This window comes from Ambystoma mexicanum, chromosome 3p, assembly GCF_040938575.1.
Source record: "Ambystoma mexicanum isolate Mex_15411 chromosome 3p, UKY_AmexF1_1, whole genome shotgun sequence".
Lineage (NCBI taxonomy): Eukaryota > Metazoa > Chordata > Amphibia > Caudata > Ambystomatidae > Ambystoma > Ambystoma mexicanum.
The window spans coordinates 891019424-891037217 of record NC_090925.1 but is presented as its reverse complement, the minus strand read 5'-3'; the positions used below and the strand labels follow the sequence as shown (position 1 = coordinate 891037217).

General features: G+C 49.6%; 1 protein-coding gene across 4 annotated transcripts in view; it reads left to right on the top strand.

Moving 5' to 3' along the window:
• Nucleotides 1-17794, top strand: part of CHD6 (chromodomain helicase DNA binding protein 6) — a 2307824-nt gene that overhangs the window by 1619996 nt on the left and 670034 nt on the right. The gene's annotated exons all lie outside the window — the stretch shown is intronic.

Here is a 17794-nt window from a genome sequence, read left to right as displayed (position 1 = left end):
TTGAAAGGCCCTGATTAACACAAGGACCAGCAGTGAGGTGGTCAGGCACAACAAGCGGCCTGGAGGAGTGGTACATCAGTGGTGGTAAACGGGCAGGCGCAGGAGGGTGAGGCAAAAGAAGGAAAGGTGGAAAAGAGCAGCCAAGGCGCACAAAACATGGGAATCACCACATCATTGACCCCTGCATAGATAGCTGGGGGGCACGCAAGTGGATTTTCCAAGGACACTAGGTGGACATAAGGACAAGGGGTGAGCATTGACTTCAGTGGACCATGTTGAAGGGCCAACAAAAAAATCGACCATTACGCGACCCCCAAACATAAGTTAACCAAAGTGTTGGAAGGGGAGAGTGGCGCAACTGGAGCGAAGGTGTCGTGCTGGAAGGACTGATGGGGCAATTCAGTAATCTAGGACCTCACTGGAAGGAAAGATACAGGAAGTGGGAGTGGAAGTGTCACTGCGGCAACCCGATGTACACAAGGTCAGCGAAAGAGTGACCGAGGTGGAACAGCGGGTGAGCACCATGGAAGATGCTTTGGCCACACTCAAGAACCAGGTACGCTGCCTTTTTGGAGCGGCACAAGGGCTAGAGGTTAAAGCAGAAGACTCTGAAGCCGGTCCCAGCGAAACAACATCCGCCTGTTGGGGGTCCTGGAGGGTCAGGAGGGGCCATGCACAGAGTTGTACGTAGAAAAACGGAGTCTGGAGACCTTGCGACCAAAGGTTTTATCGAAGCTATTCACAGTGGAGCAGGCACATAGAGTACCGGGCAGACCCCCGCCTCCAGGGGGGCAGCCCAGAGCAATTGTGGCCAAGCTGTTAAACTTCTGGATACATCAAGGCAGAAAACGCCATAATCTTAATCTTCCCGGACTTCACACAGGAGGTCCAAAAACAGAGGAGGTCTTTTGATTCAGCTTGGCGCAGGTTTCGTGCACTGAACTTACGCTACATGACAATCTTCCCAGCAAAACTAAACGTGATGGCTGGAGGCCGGTCCTTTCTATTTACATCCCCGAAGGACGCATGGGACTGGCTGGACAAAAGAGAACCGAAGGGGACACCTCGGGAGGACTGGCGACCATCAGCTGAAGGAAAAGGGTGACAGTCACCCGGCAGAGAAATTAGTTTGGGCGATGAGGATGATCAAGCATTAATTGTATGGCCACGAAGAGGGTGATGGGGCGATGCTCGCCGGGGGAAGTACGCAGGGGTGCATAGTGGTATGCGGCTGGAGCGGGAAGAGGATTTAGCCAACTCCAGAAACCGGGACCTCTCTACCGCACTGCAAGTAGCTGCAGGATGGAGGGCTGCCCCGGTCAGAACCGGTTGTGGGAGAAAGGGGATGGGGGTGGTGGGGCCTGGGAACATGGGGGTGGGGGAGGAGGAGGGGCAGGCTGGGGTTGGGAGTAGGGGGGAAGTTGCTTGTTAATGGGTAGGGGAAATGTTGGTTTAAGGGTTATGAGGCAGGGGGTCGGGTGCTACAGAGGTCAGTTTCAAAACCGCAGTGGTCCTAAGCAGATACAATACAAGCAGCAGCATGAGTGGGAACCACCTTAAGATAGGCACCTGGAATGTGCGAGGGTTGGGGTAACAAGGGGAAGAGGGCTAGGGTGGGAAAATATTTGAAGCAGCAGCAATACAGCTGGCATTGCTGCAGGCTGCAGGAGACGCATCTACAGGGGGCAGACCTGAGGACTTTGGAGTCTAGGTGGGGAGGCAAGATATTTGGGTCCTCGTACTTGACCTATGTGAGAGGAGTATTGATATGGGTGGCCCCGGGCTCCCCATACAGGTGGAACGTACACTTGGGGACCCGGAAGGGAGGACATATGCGTGGTAAACTCCTATGCCCCGAATGTGAACGACAAGGCCTTCTTCATCTCAGTGATGGAATTGAAGGGGGGGGCATCGCACTGAGCTATACTTTTGGGGAGGGGATTTTAAATTGTGCCAGGAACGCTAGACAGAACGGGCAGAGGGGGATCCACGAATCCCCAGGCGAGGGCGTCATTGCGGCAGATAGCGGAGAGGTTGGACTTAGTGGACCTATGGAGGGACACACACGGGTCTGATGGGGGAATTCCCATCACTCAGGGGTCCATGGCTCGTATTTCAGGTTATACTACCTATTTGTGGGTAGGGAGTCCTTCCACTGGTTCGCTGATCCGCAATGTTTGGATAGGGCCATATCCATCACTCCCCACTGGTTGCTAGGATGGTGGCCACGCATCGTCAACCCTGAATGAGACTATGGAGGATGAGGCATGGGTTGATGGGAGAAGCGGCTAACGCGCAACCACTGAGAGAGGCCATTGCTTCCTTCTTTGAACTAAACAAGGGGTCGGTGGGAGATGTGGGGGATACAGTGGAAAGCATTTAAGGTGACACTGAGGGGAGTATGTATGTCCCAGGCAGCAGGGGTCAGGTGATTGCTGGATGAATCCATAAAAAGCTTGAAGTTGAAGATTCAGCAGTTGGAGGTAGAACCTAGTGGGAGGGCAGAAAGTGGGGGGAGTTGTTGGCAGGGAAAAGGAGTTCCCATCGGGAGGCCCTGGACTCGCTGGCGTGGTTGATCGAGGCCGATATACAGAGCGAGTGCATGGGGAAGGGGAAAAGGTGGGTTGATTTCTGGCATGGTTAGTCATTCAGGAGAGCCCAGGGGGAACGATTACTCAGATACGGGATCTGGTGGGCAGTCTGGTATCATCACAGCAGAAGATAAATGAGGCATTTCAGGGATACTATAGGCAATTTTACTCAAGGGAAGGGAACTACTCAGATCGGGAGGCCTCAGATCTGCTCGATCTGGTACGGATGCCCAGATTAGAGGGGGAAGCCAGGGAAGTACTGGAATCGCCCATAGAGGAAGGGGAGATACTGGGGCTATAAAAGCGATGCAGGCTAACAAGGCTCTGGGAAGCGATGGCCTCCAGTAGAGTTTTACAAGACATACACAGATACTTTAGCCCCCTGCTCAAGAGGGTCTATGATCATGCACTTCAGTAAGGTTCTCTTCCAGAGTCATTGAGGGAGGCAGTGATCACGGTGCTGGTAAAAAGGGACATGAACCCGACACAGTGTGCCTCATATAGGCCAATTCCCCTACTAAACGTGGACGCAAAAATCCTGGGGAAGGTGTTGGCATCTAGGCTGGCGGGAGTAGCTCTCAGCTTGGTCCACCCAGATCAATGCAGATTCATAGTGGGAAGGGGCACAGGCATGAATCTACATAGACTGCATCATGTGATGGATTTAATGAAAGACTCAAAAAGGGAAATGGCATTGGTAGCGCGAGACGCAGTCAAAGCGTTTGATTGGCTTGAATGGCCGTGGTTGTTTAAGGTACTGGAGGCATGCGGCTTTGGGGATGGGATGTTGAAATGGCTACGCCTGTTGTATAACAATCCCACTGCCAGGGTAAAGACAGGTGGGTGGGTATCACAGGGATGGACCCTGGGGCGGGGAACGCGACGGGGATGCCCAGTCTCTCTGATCTTGTTCTCCCTGGTGCTAGTCATTGGCAAGGTATTTTAGAATATACATCTCAGGGATGGGAATCTGGGAGGGGGGTGGGGCTCACAGCATCTTGCTCTACTCGTGTGATGTGTTGCTATGTGTGGATGACCTGCTGGAAAATATCAAAAACAAAGAGGTGATGGCTGGAAGGTTTAGAATGAATCTTAACCACTGGCATTGCTCTGGGCAACCCTCCAGACCATCGTTCTTCGCCTGCCAAGCTATTACAGAAGAGGAAAGACCATATGCAAATCGAGCTTGGCTTCACCCCAAAAGGGGCAGTCCAGCCCGAACTGCTAGTTCACATCTTTTCGGGACAAGATCACAAGCAGCCCCACACATGTTTCGGCATTGTTGGGCCTCATCAGTGAAGAGTAGCTTAGGTCTATAGGCCCAGCAGGCACGGGACTCACGTCTGGGCATACCGGTCCCACTCAGGGTGACATAGCAAAAACAAAGAGGTGATGGCTTGAAGGTTTAGAATTAATCTTAACCACTAGCATTGCTCTGAGCAACCCTCCAGACCATTGTTCTTCACCTGCCAAGCCATATGCCAGTGATCTTGGAGGTGTTGGATAATTTCCGTAAATTGTCGGGATTTCAAGTTCATCGGGAAAAGTCATTGGTATTGCCACTTGCAGGTTTGTTAGTTTATTCACTTTTAATGCGCACCAAACCCATAAGTAACAGGGCGCAGCAATAAGATAATGCAAAGTTTACAAAGTTACACATTTTTACAGGTTACAATATAGTGCACAGAATCACAAAATAACAGAATAAATTACACATAACATTACCGACAATGTGGCATTGTTCACCTGGGAATCTAGGAGTGGTGGTAGTGTGCCGTGGCCTAGAGGTGGAGTGGGCCAGAGGGCAGATGCAGCGTAGACTGCGTAGATGATAGGGTGACTAGGGGTCATTGGAGATAAGTTTGATAGCGTTCCTTCTAAAGTGTAGGTAGGGTTGGACTGCCCTCAAATTTTGTGGCAGTGAGTTCCAGAGTTTAGCAAACTTCACTGGAAAACTGTTGCCACCAATCGTAGTGAGCTTGTATCTAGGTACTGCCAAGCAGTTGGCGTTACCAGCTCTAGTGGGTCTAATAGATGTTCTTTTATGTAGTTTATCCATGAGGTAGCTAGGGGCAGCGTTGTTTAAGGCTTTGTGGGTCAGTGAAATCATTTTTAGTTGTATTTTGGTATCAGTGGAGAGCCATTTATGTTGGCGTCTAATGAAGGAGATATGTACTCTTTTGTTTATGCCAAGCGCTGCTCTCAAGGCGTTGTTTTGTAGTGTTTGTAGCCACTGGATGGTGATTTTGTTAGCGCCGCTGTAAAGGGCATTGCAGTAGTCAGTTCTGTAGAGTATTAAGGCTCTAGCCAGGATCATGCAACTGTCGTTAGAAAGGAATGACTTGCCAGCTCTTATCAACTTGCAAGTGTAAGCAGTGGTAGAGGCCAGCAATTTTACTTGCTTGTCAAAGGACATGGTGGAGTCAAGGTAGAAGCCAAGGGTTTTTACTTCCTTGGAAACCTTGATGATATTTCCATCGATATTGAATGAGGAAAATTCCTGGCCTCATTTGTTAATGTTAGCATGCGTACCCAAGATTATCAGCTCTGTCTTATCATTCAAGCATAAACCATGAGTGGCCATCCATGCCTGGATGATAAGATATACCCTATTCACCAACTCCATGTCCTTGCTGATCCCTAGAAAGCGGGAGGAGAATCTGTGTATCATCTGCATAGTTGGTGTAGGTGATACCCAGAAGGTCCAGGTCATCAAACTGGGTTTGGTGAAAATGTTGTATAGAGTTGGCGATGCACATGAGCCCTGATGTACACCACACAGGATAGGGGTGGGGTCCGCAGCTGTCGATGGGGAGAATACTCTCATGGTTCTCTCACTCCGGAATGATTCTATCCATCTAATAGCCTCTGGGGAGAAGTGAGCTGCAGAGTCCAGGTCTCTGCAGAGGACCTTATGATCCACGAGATCAAATGCAGCTGAAAGATCAAGTAGGAGCAAAAGTGCTGTCTTCCCAGCAAGCAAAGGGGATATGAGGTTCCAGATTGGGGGCTCCGATGGGAACGGGAATCCTTTAAATGCCTGGAGAATCGGATTTTCCACAAAGTGGTGGAAACATTAATACATAATATAGGAAAGGCACTCTCGACATAGGAGACGCTGTACAGTTCTGGAAAAGGCTACCCTTATCGCTGATGGGGAGGGTCACGCTCTGCATAATGCAAACATTACGCAGCAGGCAGGAGGATGGGGGACTCAATATGCAGACTTGGAAATGTACTTCATGGCGGCACTGCTGCAGGCGAGAGGCTACGGGTGGGGAATTGACAGGGCTGCTGGGCAGGATTCAGCAAGAGAGGCGCAGGGTGTGGAGTTATTTTGGGAACCCATAGGGTGTAAGGGGGACACAGTTGTTTTCAGAGTGGTGCGGGCTGTATGATATGGCATTTACAATGCACCTATACACAAGTGTTTTAAGGCGCGGCGATGCAAGGAAGGGGGAACAAAGGGAAGACAGACAACGATCGTACTAGGCCAGGTGACATTGAGATCACGCAAGTGAGGGGGAGGGGAAAAGTGTGAGGGAGGGGGCAGTGCAGTACATGGGATCACACAGTAGAACAAATAAAACAAATAAATATAAATAAATATAAAGTGATGCCAGCTGGTGGCAAGTGCGAGGGTAAGTGCAGACTTCAAATGTAAAATATTGGTAGGGGACTGTAGGGATATAGAAAAAAAAACCAAGTGCAAGGGTCGCCAGGGCGGCAACCCGTGCAGGAGTGCAACTGGCAGGGAGGGGACCTGGGCCCGAGATCAGAGGGTACCCAGGTGACCCGTGCAGTTTCAATTTCAACCAGGAGTTGAACAGGGGAGAGGAAGAGAGAAAGCAGAAGCAAAGAGGAAGGTCTTGAGGTGCTTCCGGAACCGGAGATGGTTCTCCTAAAGTTTCAGAGAGGCAGGAAGGCTGTTCTAGAGGGAGGCCCCAGCCGAGGAAAGAGATCTGCCACCAACTCGTTGCTTAGAGAAGCGACTGACCCTGAGAGTGTTGGAGGCAGAGGAGCGAAGGGCTCGAGATTGAAGATATTTACAAAGAGGGAGTTGAAGGTATTAACGCCCCAGCCCCCAGAAGGCCTTGTGGGGAAGGAGAGGAAAGGAAGAATACCTCCGGCCAGAGAGTGACAGGAAAGGAGGGAGCAGGTGTGCCAATGAGGAGAATACCAGTCTTACTGGCATTAAGACAGAGATCATTGGCGGCCCAGCACTCCTAGATAGCAGTCAGTCAGAAATGAGAGATGGAGAAGAGGTGGCAGAGGGGAGCCTGAAAATGAGCTGAAAGTTGGGGCAGAGAGCGGCAATGCGGTGGGCAAGAAGTGCCAGGTATTGGTTGAACAGCCGGGGTGAGAGAGGTTAGACCCCTGGTGAACACCACAGGTAGAGAGAGAGATGGAGGAGAGGAAGGACCCAAGTTGTACCTGGAGGGTCGATCGGAGAGGAAAGAGGCCATCCAGGCCAGGGCCTAATTGGTGATACTCGGGTATGGGGGAAATTACTAGGCAAGGTGTGGGTCAAAGGGTTATATAGTAGGGAATTACCAATTGGGTTCAGCACCACCTTTAGAATAGCATTGAAAAATATTGGACTCAGGACATTGAGGGAACGACACTGCACCATATTAGGAGACCTCTGCGTGGGTGGCAAACTGCTAAAATTTGAGGAGTGGAGGCAAACATACCACGTAGCTAGTGGGCATTTCGTCACGTATGCCAATGAGAGAAGATAAGGAGCTGGTGATTAAGGGCAGATGGGAAAGGGACACAGGAGTACCCACCCCGGAAAAGAGTTGAACACAAATGTGGGAACAGGTCAAGAAGACATCCAGGAACGCATGATTCCAAGTCACCCAATTCTATCTACACAGGGTATATTTGACACCGGAGAAGTTGCATGTGATAAACTAATCCACACCCCATACCGGTCCAAGATGTGGGGGAGATCATGCTGGATTCTGGCATATGGTTTGGGACTGCCCAATTGCAGCTAAATATTGGAGAGAGGTGATGGACCGCTTGAATGCTTTGGTGGAAGGCAGGTATTAATGTACACACGAGGTATGTTTGTGGGGGGTTCTACCGGGGTCGTAGAGGTATAAAAACCAGAAAAAAATCGCACGATTTTTGTTGACCTTAGCCAACGACTGATTGCAATAGAATTGAAGAAACCAGCGGACCCGTCAGCAAGGCAATGGCTTCAAGATGTACGCAGGTGGGGCCTGGCTGAAGTGGCCTACCTGAATAAACATAGGGACCCAGAAGGGGGAAATGCGCTGGTGGTGGATTGGGGGCAGTTGCTGAATGAACTGGCATCCACTCAGGACTTTAAACCTCCGTGACTCGGCTCATGGCCAAAACCACAAAGGTGGGAAACAATGGGGGAGGAAGGACCCAAATCGAAGGGTAGGGGTTTCTAGCCTGTGAAGTAAGGAGAGACAAAGGAGGGGGCTGTGGGACGCAAACTGGAACGGGACGGCACTCAGGGGGTAGGCACAGGGGAATAGGGGGTTTGGGTGGCAGGAGTGGGGGAAGGCAGGAGAAGGTAAGGTTGTGGGGGTTGTTTAATTGTTGTATGAAAAAAGTTAATAAAGAAATATATTTAAAAAAAAGAACTGGTCTTGCCTTTCGTTCGGGGCATACAGTACGATCAAGGTGAATATCTGCTCCTCCAATATACCCTTAAGCACTAAGTATCTGCCCTCTGGGTCCCTGAACTGGAATGTCTTCTGGAATCCTGTCCATCTACGCAGTAGAATCCCTACTCCCTTGGTCTTTTTGCCGCTAGATGCATAATATTGAATGGGGAAGAGCTTGTGTGCCATGCGTTTTACGTCCCTCTGTAGAAGGTGCGTTTCTTGTAGGAAAATCACTGAGGCCTCTGCAGCCCTATCAATCTCTGCATGATCGATCCGAGTTTCATTGGGGTATTCAGTCCCTGAACATTCAGGGTCATCATTGTCATGTCCGCCATGATTAAGCTTGACTTTTCCATGCCACCGAATGTCCTGTGAGGTGAGATTGTCCCCCCGCCTGATAATATGGGTCATCCCTTCCAAGTAAACATTTTCCATCAAAACTTTCCCAAATGTCCCCTTCCAACTTAAAAATACCACATAAAAGTTTACTAATCGCAAATCGTGTATTTTTGTAATACACGTCTTGAAACGGACAAAATTACGGTCTCACAGCCCCCCTTTTTCTTTATGCTCTGGGGCTCATTCAAGTGGAGCCTTGTGTCTCGGGTCCCTTGGTAGTTTATATGTTGCCATGTTGTTCATCCCATCCACTTTTCATTTAGACTTCCCCAGCAAGTCCCTGCTTCAGGTGTCCTCTGATAGATTGGGGCCCTTCCCTCTCCCCTTGGGGTAAAGGCGGGCTTGCTGCCATCCACCCTTCCTGAACGTCCGCTGTAGACGTGGCCCTTCACCCCACTGGGGCGATGCGTGTTCCGCCGAGTGAGGGTCTTGTTGCTCCATTAGGTCTGACATCTCCTCTTCTTTAGTCACATGGTGCTCTTTACCTTGGTATTCGAATCAGAGGCCACATGAATAGGTCCACCTATACCGTATACCCTTCTTTTGCAACCAGGCCGTCACAATTCTCAGGAGCTTGAGTCGCAATAAGAGCGCGGGAACCACAGCTTGATGCATCAATAAGTTGGTTTCTTGAAATCTTAGGGGCTCCTTCTGGCCTCCTTCATGATTTGTTCCTTTAACTCAAAGAAATGCACTCTTGCTAGCACGTCTGGTGGCAAGTTCTTCCTTTGTTGGTAAGCTGTATAGACCCTATGGGTTCTATACAGAACGATCTCCTCTGCCTTAGTGTCCGCAAGTAAGTGGTGTAATAAGGCCTGCACATATCCTTTCAGATCGCTGTCTGGGACTGATGTTGGTATCCCTCGTAGCGTAATGTTGTTATGCCTGGACCTGTTTTCAGAGTCCTCTTGCTTGTGCACCATCCACTCGCTGTTCCATTGCGTCCCTTCGTTTGGCCAATTTGGCTTGGTGGTGGGCTCCAAGTCACCATCTCTGTACTGGACCCCGAAGTTCTGGCCAGTGAGTCTTGGTCATTTTCCTCAGCCTGTTGCATCTGCCAAAAATATGTGCGTCAAACTATCGGCGTCCCTATCCCTGGCAGACCAGGTTTCTTCTCTGGTTCAAAGGGCCCACTTCAGGCTATGCATGCTATGTAAGGTTCTTCCATATATACCGGTAAAGCTTCGTGCACCAGTGGAGTCAGCCTTAGTTATCAGTAACATTGATTATTGTAATGCTCTTTACTTCCAAAATATCTCCTACGACGTCTTCAACTTCTGCAGAATGCGGCAGCTAAGGCTATTCTACATCCGCCATGGGGTGCTCATTTGACCCCACTGTTAGGACAGCTTCACTGGCTCCCTGTGGAGCAACGCATTAGGTTTAAGACACTGTGCATTGTGCATAGGGCTATCCATGGTTTGGGTGCAGAATTTCTTCAGAGTAAATTTGTTCTGTACATTCCTGCTCAGCCTCTTCAATCTGAGGAACTCAGGACTCTACAACCCCCTAGGTTCAGGCTTTCTCGCACGGGGGACTGCTTTTTTGGTAGCTGCCGCCAGAGCCTGGAACCAGCTGCCTATGGTTCTACGTAGCACCGATTCTCACATCGCAATCCGCAGCGCTCTGAATACTTTTTTTTTTTTTTAAATCCTGCTATCCTGATCCTTACCTCTTGTTAGCGCCAAGATGCCTTCGGGCTTATGCTGCGCTCTACATATATCCTTAAGATAAGATCATTCCTCTTGCTCATAGCCTTGTTTACGTAGCATTGTCTCTGTTTCATCAACCCTTCTTTCAACTGCTACTATCTGTTTGCTCAAGTCTGTAATTGACTTAGTGAGGTTGAGAACACAGTCCTTCAGTTCCTTCATTATTTCTGCTAGCATTTCTTGGAGGTCAGAGCGCCTTGTGGGGGGACGGGGGGGGGGTCATCTGCATCACATTGTTCCATGGTGGCTTGTCTGAGTGAACTTGTGCAGCTGTCTGTTGTTGCCGCTTACGTCCCTCTTGTCCCTGCATCATCGCCTTAATATCCCCCGACTGGAGGCCCTTTTGCTTGTTCGCCTGCTTGGACTTTTTTTTTGCTGTGCGCAGCGCTTGGAAATAGATGTTTTATATTTGCCAATTTGTCCGGGCCCTCTCACTTTCAGGCTGATCCTGTCTGTATGGATTGCCTAAGGTCTGTTCTTGCTCATATTTCCCCAGCTGATGTCTTTTCTTCCCCCTCTGCCCTCTTGTTCGATATCTGCTGCTTGTGACTGTGAAATGCTCGTAAACCCGGGATGGGAGGGCTCTGGCTGGTGGCTTGGGGGTAGCTTCCACTAGTGGGTGAGCCCTGGGTATTCCCCCTCCCTGTAGCATTCGCTCCGTACCTTGCTTCTGTCATCTCCCTCCAGAGCGTGTCCCTCAGCTGCTTCCTTCCCCTTTGCAGGGACTCTTTGTTACGCGGTCCGTCCCGGCCGGTGGCTAGTGTCTGGATGGGGGATGGGACGTTACCTCTTAGAGTGCTGCGTGTGATGATCGCTTGCTTGATCGCAACACTGACTGCCTTGCAGGTCCCTTTGGGTTTTTCCAATACTCCCACTGGCTCAGCTTTGCCTTGTATATTGTAGCTGAGAGTGGGATCATATGCTGTTTCTGGGCCTTTTCCTTGCCGTCAAGATGGTCTGTCTGCCATTTTGGTTGCGTCCCTCATCTGCCAAGGTGATTTTTTGATGGTTCCGCTGCGAATTCAAGGCTCAGACTCGCCAGAAATTATTGTGGGGAATTATGATCCTCAGTGCAATGTTTCGAAATTGAAGGGTATTTGGGAAGTAAGGGGCGGCCGAGTGTGCAGAGCTGACCGTGGCAGCATGTGTGTCTGTCCACGGCGGCCACGCCCCTCTCCACCTATCCTTTTAAATGAACTCTTTAGACCTTGTGGGACTGGATGTGGGGACGGGAGTTGTCTTAAGCCATTCTGACATTTATTTTGATACACTATTTTCCTTTTGTACTTCCTTAATACATTTGTTATTTTGAGAAGGAGGGCAAGGTTAGGTTTCTTTAGTATAGACCTTTTTATTTATTTTTTGAAAATGTCGGTTTTATTGAGGTTTTTATGGTTATGACATTAATAAAACAGCAGTACAACCATTGAAGTAAATAGAAATTCAATCACAACTCCCCCCCCTCCCACTTCCTTCCCCCTGCCCCCTCCCTCTCCCACACCATGGATCATTGGATGATAATAGCAGCAGGGACCAACACAGTATTTTAAGACACATTGCAAACGAAAGGTAGTCCATAAATGGGCGCTCAAGACATAGAGCCCAACGTGCAAGAACAGCGTCCTCAGTCCTATCGCCCCTCCAGTCCCCGGGAAAGGATGCCCCAAAGGCAATGTTCAGGTCCAGCAGTCCATCTAAAATGTTTCTTGCCCCTCAAGCTGTTCTCCCGTATTTGTCAAAGAAGGGAAGCCATAGGCCCTCAATATTAGACTTCGATTCATCAATCAAATGGGTCCAGAATTCCATGTCGTATATTGCCCGTATTTTAGAGACCCACTCTCCTTCCCCGGGGGGGTCGGGGTGATTTCCATTTTTGGGCCCAGCAGCATCTAGCAGCGACTAGCATGACATGCAGCATGTGATCGTGTTTCACCTTCGGACCCCCCTCCACCTCAATACCAAACATTAGCCAGGGGGATGGGGTTCTTTCAATTCCATCAACCTCTTTTATCCAATACAGGACCTCACTCCAATAGGTTTGTACCACATGACACTTCCACCACAAATGTACGTAGTCCCCCCTTTCAGTGTGACACTTCCAGCAGTGAGGATCGTAGCCCTTTCTCATCCTGGCCATCCTCTGTGGGGGGTAATGCCATCTGTGGATCAGTTTCAGGGCCTGGTGGCGGTATTGGGGCGCGGCCGTGGAGCGATTGGCCTGTCTACAGATCTTGGTCCATCTCCTTTCAGTGATGGGAGTGTCTGGGTCTTTTTCCCATTGTACCTGGGAGGATGGGGGATCCCGCGGGGCAGAGAACAGCAAAAGGCTGTAAAGCCGCGATTTCACACCTTTAGTCCCCTTTTATGTGATTAGAAATTTCTCAAAGTCTGTTAAGTCTCTTCTAAGAGTGTCTCCCCATCTGTTTTCGGTAAGGGCACCCTTGAGCTGCAAGTATCGAAAGGGAGAGAGGTTGGTGAGGCCCAGGGCGTCCTTCAGATCTCCCAGGGATATAAATACCCCATCCACCCAAAGGTGCCCAGCTCTGCTAAGAGCTGCCTCTTACCATTGTTGGAAGGCTAATGGATCGTTGATCCCATCCCAGAGTGGGGGAGCCCAGGTGCAGCTTAGGGGCGAGGGCCATGTTGTGAGCCATCTGAGGTAACCCCCCTCTTTCCATATGGACCAAAGCACCCCCAGGACTGGATGATTCAAAATTATCCTTCGGATGCGTGCCTTGGGGACCCACAACCACTCGTCCAATGTGACCGGGGAGAAAGCATGTTGTCCAATACTACCCACTGTTTCTTCGGGCCCGTCACCAAGTGGTCGACGAGAATTCGCAGTTGTGATGCCTTATAGTATGTGTCTAGGTCTGGGAAGTTAACTCCACCCTCATCTTTGGGCCTTATCGATGTGTCCTAGCCGATTCTGTGGGATTTTCCCGCCCAGAGGTAGCGGAGAAGGGCCCGCTTGACCTCTAGAAGGAATGGCTTCGGTACCTGGGTCGGAAGCATTTGATAGAAGTATAGGAATTTAGGGAGGTTCACCATTTTAATGGAATTGAGGCGTGCCATCCATGAGAGGCCAGACTTCGTCCATCGCTCCAGGTCTCGTTTTATCGCCGACCACAGGGGAGGGTAATTTGCATTGAAAAGATCTGCCAGGTCTGATAGTATCTGGATCCCGAGGTGGCAAAGTCCCTCTGCTTCTTTACAAAACGGGAGCTCCTCAATATATTGCTTCCCTACCTCATCGAGCTGACCTGCTACAAATGCGACTGAATTTTCCAAGTTTACCTTGTAGCCTGCGAGGGTCTCGTATCGTTCCAGGCTATTCAGCACCTCAGGGACCGATTGGGATGGTTTGGAAAGATATAGCAGCACGTGTTCGGCAAATAGGCTTATTTTATAGTTGGTTTCCCCTATTTTAATACCCTGGATTTTGTCGTCCCCCCTTAACGCTATGGCCCAGGGTTCCATTATCAATGCGTATATAAGGGGAGATAATGGGCACCCCTATCTCGTGCCCCTTCCCAGTGGAAGGGCTTCCGATTCCCCACCGTTTACTACCACTCTTGCTAAAGGGTTAGAGTAAAGGGCAGTCATCCACCCTCACCATTTAGGTCCCATCCCCAAGGACGACAGAACACCCTCCATGAAGGCCCAACTCACCCTGTAAAATGCCTTCTCTGCGTCTAAAGATAGGAGGAGAGCACACTCCGTTCTAACTCCTCTTGAGCTCAGTATATGTATGGTTTTGCGCATACTGTTGGCCCCCTGTCTGTTCAATACAAAACCGACTTGATCTGGGTGGATCAGTCGGGGGAGACACTTTTCTAGGCGTGTTGCCAGGATCCTGGTAAAGATCTTCACGTCTGTGTTCAGGAGTGAGATGGGCCTATAAGAGCCGCATTCCGCCGGGTCCTTGCCGGGCTTAGGTATCACCGTGATCATGGCCTGTAGGAATGTCGGTGGGATGGTTTCCGGGGTCTTAATTTGATTAAACCGCTTGGTTAGTGGTTATGTCAGTACCGATTGATATTTTTTATAAAAGCCGGCTGTATATCCATCCCCCCCTGGGGTCTTACCCACCTTCAGCCCTTTAATAGCCCCCTCTACCTCTTCCTCTGATATTTCACTTTCCAATGCCTCCCTTTCTGAGCCTGTGAGCTTGGGCAGGGGGGTGGGTCTCGAGATATCTTCGGATCTCGTCCAGGGACTCACCATCTTGTTTAGTGTAGAGTGCCTTATAAAACCCTGCAAATGACTCGGCTATGTGTTCAGTTTTTATCTGGCTTTTACATGCCCCATCCCTAACACCCTCTATCCGTCTGCCAGCCCTGTTTCCCCTCAGCCTGTGTGCCAAGAGGGTTCCAACCTTGTCTCCCTTCTCATAATATCTCTGTTTTGTATGTCTCATTTTTTTGACCACCTCTCCGATTAAGATTGTGTGTAGGGCCTGTCTTTTTTCTCTCATTTCACCCAGGAGGTTTTCACGGTCTACGTTGCCCTTAGTGAGCTGTGCCCTCATAACCCGTAGGTCCTCGCGGAGTTTGGATTCTATTAGCGCTCTCTCCCGTTGTTAGGGAGAATTCTCTGTTTAGGCTGAATTTCCTAACCTAGTGAGTCCCCCAGCAGCTTTGCTGGATTTTTGGGGTTTATTTTTTTCTCCTGCCAAGAGTGAGACTCTCTTTCTCCCACTCTTGGACATGATTTGAGTGTGTTTCTTTGGATCTAGAAGTGTTTAATGGGCTATGGGGTATTTTACTCCATAGGGTTTCATGTGTTCTTGTGATATGTTACACAGCACCCTCAGTGCAGTGACACAGGGGTGTCTTAGTGACCCCCCAGTATAGACTCCATACCCTGGGACTGACTACCGTCTCCCAGGGCATGTAAAGTCACCATTGACTTTACTAGTCTTAAATTCTGAACAGAACCAGTACAAACCATCATATTGTGGACGTACTGGCTGGGGCAATTCGATTGCCCCAGGGTCTGTTAGTCGAGGGGGCCAGTATCCGTCCCCCCTGATCGAGTTTTGGCTGGTGGCAGTGGATACTACTTTTTATATTCAACCGTGAATATTTTCCTATGGGATTTCCCATTGTTTTAGGCTACTATCTTTATTTAATTATTTACGGTAGCCTCGAACATACCGCCGGTTTATTTAATTAATATTAATTCTCTGGTTGGTATTTTTTGCCAAAACTTGATTCTAAAATGGCGTTTGTGTTCTCTTCTGTGACTCCAACCCAAGTCGAGCCCTTTGTTCCACTTTTTGGCGGGCTTCTCCACAGAAGCCCTCCAAAGTGGTGCCACTATGTCTGGGGTACTTGGGAGTGGTGGAGGGGAATTTAGGCACCCTGGACTGAGTTGCCTAGGCAACTCATGTCGCACTCCATCCTGATTGGCCCAAGTGGTGAGTCGGCCGGCTCACCACTTAGCATGTTTGAGTGACAGCTAGGCTGAGTGAATGGGGGTTTTCTTCATAAAAGCAGGGCTTTGGGGACTGGAACTTCAGAAGTCGCCACAGGACCTAAGAATCCGACGAGGGAGAAGCTGAGCCGACCTGCCACGACACCACCACCGGTGGAGCCCTGCTGGACTGCCTCACCACTTTTCCCAACGACAGAGGAGATCTCCCGCCGGAGAGTCTTCTTCCTTTGACTGGTGGGGATAACCAGTTTCACCGTCTTTTCGCTTTCCCGACGTACCTCGTGGCCGCCTTGCCCGTGCCAAGCACACCGGCAACCGGGATACCACATTTTACCACGACCGGGAAACCAAGGTACCACCTTTAACCGGAAAACTCTGCGGCTGGTTTCTTACCTGGTAGTGCAACGACCTTCATCTTTCCTCCAAGTCGAGATCTTCTCTTCCCCTGGACGACAACACAACTTGCACCCACTACCAGGAACAACTGCCACCGCTGGAGGATCCTTCCCTCTTAAGGTACTGTGTCCCGCCTGGCTTCCCTTGCTACCGACTGTACGGGGTAGATTTAGCCCCCGGCTTTCGAAACTGGGTTAGCCTGGGACACCTTGGCTAAACTTTTCTAAGCCTCTCTAAACTCTTCTTGAGCCCTCTGCAAGACTTTCTAAGCCTAGTGTTACTGTGTGATCTTGGGTGCATTTGTGCTCTGTTCTCTCTAAGAGTGGGCCCAGCCTTTGGACTTTGGCTCATCAGTGACTTTTTGCTCTCTGCCTTGCTAACAGTGTTCCTGAATCATAGAGTGGTGTACCTCTTCATATTCTGTCTCCCCCCCCTTTCTCGCAATCTTATTGGAGTGCAATCTAGTTAAGCGCTCACCTCTGTATGAAAATAAGTGGTGTTTTACTGTGATTTATCTAATAGGGAAAAAGGGGTGTGTATATCATATTAGTAACTGTGTTTAGGATAAGTTTACAATAAGTGTGCTGGAGTGTTTCAACTGTGTGTTTTTAAATAAATAATTATATACTTTGATACCAAAGCTCTGGTCAGTGTTTGCTTGTATTATTGTATCTGAGTGCCTATTGAGTATACTTTGCATACTGCCTAACTCTTCTTGAGGGAAGTCTGACTGCTCAGCCACAGCTACCAGGTAAATCTGGGTGGTACAGACTGCTACCAAGTGGGTTTACTGCCAACACATGTAGTCTTAAATCTTTTGCAGTGTTCCCTAAGGGAACTGCACAAGTTTCTGCCTAACACCCGTTTCCTCCTCGAGCCCTCTGCAATAAGACGACCCCGGAAGGTGGCCTTTGCCGCTGCCCAAACTGTGGCCATTGGGATCCCCCCTGTGGTGTTTGTTACAAAGAAGGCTTCCATTTCTTTCCGTAGGAATTCTTTGAACACCTGGTCTCTCATGAGGGTGTCGTTACAGCGCCACCTATATGACTTCGGGGTGTTCTGTAATCGCCATTCCATAACGAGAAGTTCATGGTCCGACCAGATCACTGACTCAACCGTGGGGTTTCCAACTTCCCCTCCTCCTTCCTCTGATACCAGTAGTAAGTCAATTCTGGTATATGTTTGGGGAGGGGGGGAAAAGAACTTGTATCCCCCAGGAGTTTGCCAGCATTTTCGCCATACATCTACCCAATAATACTCTTGTAAGAGGTCCCTCATGGCGAGGTTATCCTTAGTGGGAGCCTTCGGCCCCATCCCTCTGGTGGACCACCAGTCTAATCGGGGGTCTGTAATAAGGTTAAAATCTCCACCCATGATCATCGCCCCCTCCTCCCATTCGTCCATGACTTTAAGCACTTTATGGATAAACCTGATTTGGCCAACGTTGGCTGCATACAGTGTGGCCAATGTGACACGTGTGCCCTGAGACACTAGTGACACAGCTCTTTGATCTCCAGAAATCGAGGATTTGTGTGAGGCCGAAAAAAGTTCCTTCCTTTTTCCTTTCCTTTTATCGTCGACTCTGCCCCCCTCCTATAGTGTGTTTCTT